The sequence below is a fragment of the Pteronotus mesoamericanus genome, unplaced genomic scaffold (genome assembly GCF_021234165.1).
Source record: "Pteronotus mesoamericanus isolate MK-2021 breed Mesoamerican mustached bat unplaced genomic scaffold, CSHL_Meso_final contig_116, whole genome shotgun sequence".
In the NCBI taxonomy this organism is placed as follows: domain Eukaryota; kingdom Metazoa; phylum Chordata; class Mammalia; order Chiroptera; family Mormoopidae; genus Pteronotus; species Pteronotus mesoamericanus.
The window spans coordinates 41,034,979-41,043,794 of NW_026555027.1; positions in this window are offsets into that span (position 1 = coordinate 41,034,979).

Sequence of the window (8,816 nt, forward strand, 5' to 3'; positions counted from 1 at the left end):
TGTCTTTCACCTTGAATGAATTTGTTTTCAAGTTCTCTCTCACTTCAAGCCTTAGCACATCTCCATTTTCTTGGCCTGAGCACTTTTACCCCATTGGCTCAACCTTCCCTGACCTGTCTGTGCTACCCTTAGCCTCGTATTTTCACTGTCATGGCACTTACACTCCTTGATTCTCCATGTTCCCTATCACACTGTAAGCAACGTAAGTCAGAGAGTGCCTAGGTGATTCAACACATGCTCCCAGGACTGGGCACACAGTAAACATTCATTCATTCATTTTTAGTTATTGAGCACCTTATGTGTCAGATGCTCTCTGTAGTAAGTGATAAGAACATATATCAGAGAATAAACAGACTAGGATGCTGCCTTCGAGAACTTTTGTTAAATTAACTAAAGCGGGCAGTGCACACAGTATGGCAATCCTATCAGAACTCACCAGGGAAAGCCTGCTGGTCCCCAGGTGGGAGGGAATTAGGGCCAGAGGAGTCAACCCATTAAAATAGGGTCTTACCTGAAAATTCAGAGATGAGGATGCAAAAGCTTCTGGTAAAAAGTTGAGGTGAAAGTGCACTCCAGGGAGAGAAAATAACAATAAAAAGTCAATAATGTGGAAAATCTTGAGCCTGGGAGATGAAGGGAGGTAGGAGATTACAAGTAGTTCAACACTGCTGAATGGGGAATGGGGTGACCTTGCAGGGTAGCATTTACCTGGGAGAGTAACACGAGATAAGGCAGGGAAAGTTGAACGGTACCAGGTCACAAGATATTTTCTTGTAGATGAAAGGAATACATTGAATAATTTTAAATGGGGAGGATGAGCAGAGAAAAGATTCGTAATGATGATCTGAAGTAGGGGAAGAGAAAAGAGGCAGAAGGTAAGACTTTGTGACTGTTTAGAAGTGGGACCGACAAAGAGTGTGGTCTTCTTCTGTGGGAAATGTAGGGGACCAGTGCGAGCTTGAGATGAGAAAAGCTAGCTCGAAAATCTGCCAGCAATCTTGTGCCACAAATCGTAGTTTTCAAAACCTCCTTAAGATTATCTTGTTTTAAGATTAACAAAGTGTGTGTTTTTGCCTAACTTTCCAAACCTTATCTATTTTCATGTGCTTGCCAATGCCATTCTTGAAATCATCGGAGTATGCGGTAACACCTATGAGTGCCCGAATGTTTCTGTCTGTCATCAGAATGTCCTTATTCTCCAAGGTCCTTGGAAAACACAGAAAGAGAGAGAAAGTAAACAGGCAGGAAGTACATATTTTGTCTTACCTTGTCCTAACCATTAGGAATATTGGTAATGGCTTTCAGTATTGCTCTTTTAAAAAATAGAAACATTCTTCCATTTCCTTTTTTGTTCTTTTCTAAACTCTTCTTGTCTTTTTCATGAATTATTTTTATAATCAGAAGAAAAATATTTTTAACAACAATATACCCCCCCCCAAATTTGAAGGGACTATTGGGGAGTAATGAAAACAGCAAACAAAAACATACCCAGCATATAACTACTACATAGAAAAATGTAGGGTAGAGATACAAGAAAATGTGCGTTTGTCAGGATAACGCACACACCACCCATGCAAGCCTAGCATAGAAACAAGGCTAGTACGGGGGCAGCTCGAGCCTTCCATGCTGCTATATAGGAAAAAAAACCACTCCTGTGCTAAGAAACTTGCCTTTAAAAAAAATAATAATAATTAAGGCTTTAAGAGACACTGCAGAGAGGTGACCTGTTTTTATTCAATGAACTACAGCTGTCCACATAATATAAGGGTAAGTTTACTCAGAGCACTTTTGTCAACTGTCAATCTGTTTCTTAGCCTGCATTTGGCTACATTTTAGGTAGCAAAGGAGAGAGCAGAGATTATTCCATGTTTTTTTTTGCCATAGCAGGACTAATTGTTACCTATTACTTCAGTGAACTGTGTCTGGAATTGTTCTTCTGCTACAGTCTGTACTGTTAATTCACATAACTCCTATGTAAAGCTAGGTGTATATACAAGCTACTCAGTTTAGTCAAAAGTAGATGATGTCTGTATACATGTAACTAAATAGTTGGAAGTGGTTGTTTAAAAAACTGTCAGTTGTCATCCTGTATTGACATCCATGAAGGTATATTGAGTTTTTCCTGTTGGAATCTGTTCAGTGTGTCTGCCCGTATTCTACTGTGGACTAAGAATTTCATGCTCTCCACTGGTTTTCTTCTCTATACATTCAGCACTGATTTCTTATTATTCCTGTGTCATTATCGTACTTCAAACTGCTTTGTGAATGAGTTTCTTAAGTTTCTGTGAGGATTTCTGAAAATACAAATTATTCTACCCTCTTTCTTACTTTCTTTTACCTCTGTCACTGAAATTCATGTTAAGGGTGGCCCATAAGAGACAGAGACAGAGAGAGAGAGAGAGAAAGAGAGAGAGAGAGAAAGAGAGAGAGGGAGAGAGACATTAACCAACAGTTTTCTTTTATGAATAAGAAAATTGGCCGTTTTCCTATTAGCATATGAGGAACCTAAGAATGTCCCTTGTTGTCAAGGCAACAGCTGTTTCTTGGGTAGCTGCAATAGAAAAGAAGCCAGAGCAATCTTTATAGGATCAAGTCTTTTTTATCATCAAATCATAGAAAGGAAACTTGAGAGTCTACCCAGCCTATTCTCCTGCCTTTAGTTAAGACCCACTAAAATAATTTGAAACCAATACCAAGGTGTCCTATTTTAAATAATTCTGAAGAAATTACATAGTTTTATTAGTAATCAGCTGCAATGTTTCACAGTTCATACTAATAATACATTTTTTCAATCATTCTAACTTAAATCTTTCATGCTGTAGTGTGAAATTTACTATAGTTTCATTTTCAGTGGAAATAAACGACTGTACACTTTCTTCTCCAATACTTGAAAAAATAGCAAAACTGTCTGACTTAAATTTCTCAGAGTGAGTAATGATAGGTTCTTTTATCTTTCCAGCCATTGGTATTGTATGTCTCCTGTGATGACATCCTACATTCCACAAGCCTTCTCTGACCAAGAAACTCAGTCCTGACTTGTTACTTATATAGAAAGCTGACCAATGGTGTCCAAAAAGAGCAGGATACCACCCACTTTTCAGTCTCTCTACTCAAGTCTCCTAAATTAATTTAATCTGTAGGGTTCATTCACCATGCTTTCTTGCACAGACTGGATAACATATTTTTGCTGCCTGGTTTGCACATAGGCATCCATTCCTTACCTGATACTTGAGCAACTAATTTTTCTCTGCAAATAGGCAACTATCTCTTTTCCTTGTAGAATTGTAAATTCTTGTTTTTTCCTGCAAGATGTTCTCTCATTCCCTCCTTCACACTGTTGGGTTTAATGCACATGGTTTCTGTCTCACTGTTCATGACATTAATTAATATAGGCTGAACACTAGCCACACAGGATGGCATCCTGAAAATAGTTTTAAAAATATATACATTTTGAGTCTTTCCTGGTGTGGCTCAGTGGAATGAGTGCCAGCCTGCAAACTAAAAGAGTCACCTATTAGATTCCCAGTTAGGGCACATGCCTGGGTTGTGGGCCAGGTCCCCAGTAATGGGCATGCAAGAGGCAACCACACATTGATGTTTCTCTCCCTCTCTTTTTCCCTCCCTCCCTTCCCCTCTGTCTAAAAATAAATAAATAAAATCTTTAAAAATATACAAATAAGCAAAATATCCATATCGATCCACCGGGCACAGAAATGTATCACCTAGAAACAGCTATTCCCCTTTTCCCACTAGATTTCATGTGTTTCAGTCATGGGTGGATTGCAAACATAGGAATGGAGGGACTAAAATGGAGGGACTGCAAACACTGATGAATAGTTAGCATTTAATTGATCTGTCTGTCTGTGCTAGACAATGGTAAGCACTTAATTTACATCATTTCATTTCTGCTTCACAACAATTCTATAAAGTAGATATTTATTGTCATTTCCATTTTACAGAAAAGGAAAATGAAGCTTGGCACGGTCGAGTAGCTTTCCCAAAATGACCTGGCTCCTGGGTGATGGAGCCTGATGTGGCGACCTGTTCTTTCACGCTCTTAACCACTGCACCAGGGGGGCAGGAAAATGGGCGCCCCACTTCATGCTGCTGCAAGGAGTATAAACAGGTACAATCTTTCTGGGAGGTAGTTTGGTGATATATATCAGAATCCTTAAAAAGATACAAATCCTTTGCTGCAGTATTTTTTCTTCATTTAACAAACATCTATGTAGTATTTACTATGTATCAGGCCCTGCTCTAAGCATTTTTCAAATATTGAAAATGAACCTTTACAAAGACACCATAAGGCTCTAATATCTCTATTTTTCAGAAAAACAAACTGATACACTTAAAAACTAAGCAATTTCCCCAAAGTTTCACAATCCATAAGATGTAAAGCTTGGTTGTGGCTGCACAGTCATGTGTATTTAGTACTCTTACAGGAAAAGACAGTGTTGAAATAATATTATGTAAAATCTAATTTTTATTGTATAAATAGAAATTTAAATATGAGCACAAAAACAGACTAGAAGAATTTAAAACCAATGTGAACAACAGTCTCTGAGTGATTAGATTATGAATGAGTAATTTTTTTCTTGAATATGTCTTTACGGTCTTTTTAAATGAAGATATATTTATTTTCTAAATAGTAATTTTTAATTTAAAAGAAACCTAAAGAGATGTGGACCCTCATATACCCTAATCCTCATCAGACATTCATGCTATATTGTTTGACTACTGCCAGTTTCCATGGGAAAGGGATATCAGGTGGAATTCTACATCTTGTGAAAAGGAAAAATATCATGAGATCACTTTTTCCCATAACATTTTGGTTATTTTCAAGAGATATTCCTTTCATGTTTCCATGCCGGTGTAGGGAGTAATGTAATAGAGTATCTTTGGGGTCATTTTCACAGTGGGATGGTGTTTGCATTATATGAGTTTCTATGAACAATTATGATTGGTACAAACTTTAACTGGAAATCTGGTCTCCCTAGTCCGTTCTTTATTGATATCAAGCTAGCATGCGAGGATTTGCCTTAGTGAAGATTTTGTGTGATTTTGTGAACCCCTAATTTATGAATTTGGAAAACTTTACCCTAGATTCATCAATATGACAAGCCATTTAACTCCTAGCCATTTAACTCCTCTTGCTACACCTCTGGGTTATGTTGAAGGTGTTTGTGATTCTAGGTTAGAGTAATGGTAAAGAGACAAGTTCCAGGAATCAGGACTCTAGAGGTTCGATTCCTAAATCCACCACTTATTTTAGCTGTGCAACCTTGAACTCTCTAGGCTTTATTTTCCTCATCAGTAAAATCGGGCTACTACTAACACTAAATATACAGGGTTTTTTTTAGAGTATTTGTTGAGGTAATGTGTGTAGAACACCACTATGTCAGATAACTAGTAGTTACTCAATAAGTGGTAGCTGTTTTTATTATTACTATTTATTGTTGTTTAATGTTCATTTCAAAAGTATACTTGAGATTCACCAGAAAAAATTACTGTGCACTTTCTAAATGGTATTCTTACCTGAAGAATTTAAAATTTGCTTTAATAAGGACATCAGAAAAAGCAGGACATCATCTAGGATCAGAACCGTTTAAACTTGTTAAATATCAATATTTTAAATGAACCCTATGGTTTTCTAAGGCTTGTTTTCATAATCAACATGATTACCACACCTATACTAATTAATAATAATTTTTTGAACTATATTCCATAACTAGAATCCATAGTCAATCTATCTACTGATTATTTTGACTATGCCATAGACTGTTTGCTTTTGCATTTACATACAGTTTCAAATCAAGGTGTGGACCTTTATACACACGAAGCTTCATCAAATACCTATGCTATATTTTTTGACTACTGCCAGTTTCTTTGGGAAAAGGATATCAGATTAAATTCTGTGTCTTGTAGACAAGAAAAATATCAATGAGATCACTTTATCTCATAGCACTCTATGGCTATTTTCAAGAGAGACTTCTTCTATGTTTCCATGCCAGTGTAGGAAATAATGAATGAGTGAACACACATGTGTAAACACACACACGCACACTTAAAACTTTTTCAAGAAAAGAACTTAGGAGAATTGCACTTACATCCTTTAACATTGTTTCCTCTGAATTCAAAAGAAACAGCTTTGAGAAAACTCTTGCTGTCTTTTTCAGTAGAGCTGTTACACCAAAGTCAAAACAGGCTTTTCAACGAGTCTCGGCGGTGTGATTCAAAGCAGAGCTTGTGTTATTGCGTGTCTCCCTGCCTCTCCCCACGCCCCACAGGAGCTGAGCCCCACTGCTCTTCACCGTCATCCTCCTGGCACGCTCTGCACATGGACCGAGCCTTGGTGCTCCAACAAGTGATGGCTTCTGACACAGTGGAGGACAGGAGGGGCAACGTGGGGAAAATCAGATAATGTAGACACAAGCTGGACAGACTTGCTGCCTTTCGAGTGCCATGTTAGGAACTGGCCAAGTGAAACATGAAGGCACTATCCTGTCTTTTCTGGTGGTTGAAAGGGGGGCGGGGAGCCTCCTTAAGGGTAAGGTTTTTGGCTTGTTGCCAAAAGACTCTCACTGTAGCTTTTTCACATAGTCACCCAGACTGCTGTCTCCTCACCTCTGTTAGCTGTTCCGACTTAACCATGCTCCAAGATGAGAGATCAAAACCTGTCAGGATCAGCTGATGTCTCTGCCAAATGGGTTCCATGAAGAGCAGGTCAATTCTGAAGCCAATTTCTAAATGTCTGCTACTGGAGAGTGAGTTTAGGGACACAACATTACTTCAAAGATAACCTAAATTTCATAAGGTTTCCCACACTCAGGCACCTGCACAGGACTGGCTTTAGTCTTCTCCCAGGGTAACTCGTCATTCTTAGACCATTGTTTTCCTGCCTGGGAGAGAAGAGTATAAACACACAACCCCACACACATTCTTCAGATACAGGGTCTACATGAAATGGGTCCAGGGTTGTTGTTCTCAACAAGCTTCACAAATGAATCTGATGCCTGATCTGCAGTTTGAGAATGACTTCCCACAAATTTCCTTTAGTCTCATCTAGAAACAAGCTCAAGAGCTAACTTTGTAGATTTACGGGCCACTCTGACGAAGCAAAAACACTCAGAAGTTTAAAGTCCCCCTAATTGCTGATAATAATTAATAATTTAATGTATAGCACTACTTTTTGAAAAGATACCCAAAAAGAGTGCCTAGTTTTTATTAAATGTTATAAGTAAATAGCTTAGTATGCCAGAACCAAAAGCATAATTACACCATAATTAATTCTACAGACACCAGCACACAGGCCATTATCCAACTGCTGTTTGTGTGACCCTGAAGAAAATTACTTAAGATATGTGAGCTTAAATTTCAAGTTTCATCATAAGTAAAATGTATTCTGTGCATATCATAAAATTTTTCTAACGATTAAAGATAGGTAAAGAGGTTGGCCCATCACCCAGTTGGTGTAGAGTAGGCACCCAATTCAGGTCAGCCTTCTTCCCTTCCCTTTTTCTGTGCCTCCTTTACAAACAACTAGATTTTGTTTTCCCTTGGTCAAGAGATCTTGATTTACCTTTCCATTCATGATGCTAAGTAGCCACTATACTTAAGGGCTCAAGAAAGTAATGCATACCATCCTAGGAATTCAAAGGTGTTTATAGTTAATATTTAATTAAATCATATAAAAGTCTCATGTGGAAGAAAGCAAAGATTCTCATCTTCATTTCACAGGCACTTGAATTTTTTGAGGTTGCGTGCTTCCAAGAAAACAACCAATCTGTATCAAGATGTAATTAAGACCCGTGATTTCTAATTCCCAGGCTTTGACTCCAACCTCTGAAAATGCTTCAATTCAATGAAACTAATGGCACTTTGGTCTCTGGAATTAGATCCTGTTATCAATGACTTCCACATGGAAAGATCATTCCAAAATGTGTAATTAACCAAGAAAATGCAAATAAACCAATTTGTACCTGCTATTTAGAGGTAAGACATGGAAATGGCTTGAGTTAATTATTTGAAAATGTAACCTTTTTCTACCTCAAATGTAGCTCATGTTCTCCTGTAGTTCACATATTTTTTCAAAAATTACTTTTTCAGTGAATTATGTTAGGTTATTTGTGATTTTATTACCAGTGCAGAGCTTGGAATGGAGAGAGAAATACATACCATAGGCACAATAGATAGAAAACCCTTCTTTCAATGACCTTTGGCAATTCCATTTAATAAACATTTTTTGAAACTCTACTATGTACCAGGCCCTGTACTGAATGGGGTAGGAGTCAAGCTCACAGTCTAGCATAATTGAAAACACAATAAAACTTGGCCACTGTTATTAAATGAATGAGCCTAATGGAGTAGGTAAATACTTAACTATACCTTCTACAAGGCAGACGGTATTTGTATAATAAAATAGGTCTATAAGGGTACAGGCTAGAAAGGCTGCCTAGAGGAATAAATATTTAAGGTGGGCCTTATTTCAAAGTAGTTTAAGGAAAAAGGGATTATGGCTTGGCACTTATAGAACAAGGACTGGAATGCCCAGACTGTCTTAGTCTCTCTCCCTCTTATCAGATTCTTTCTTCTTGTTGACCTCATTGTCTCCTACTGCATGTGGGGTTTCCCCTTGTATTAGGGAACATGGTCACTAGTGGCTTTGAGCTAAGCATCATTCCAAATTAATGACTCAGAAGAAAAGAGTATCTCTTGCTTACCTTCAATCTAGGAAGGATTCCAACAGGCCTAGTTTGGGTTACTTGCTCATTCTTGAATCAATCATTGTGACCATAAGTATGATGGTGTGTCTGGCC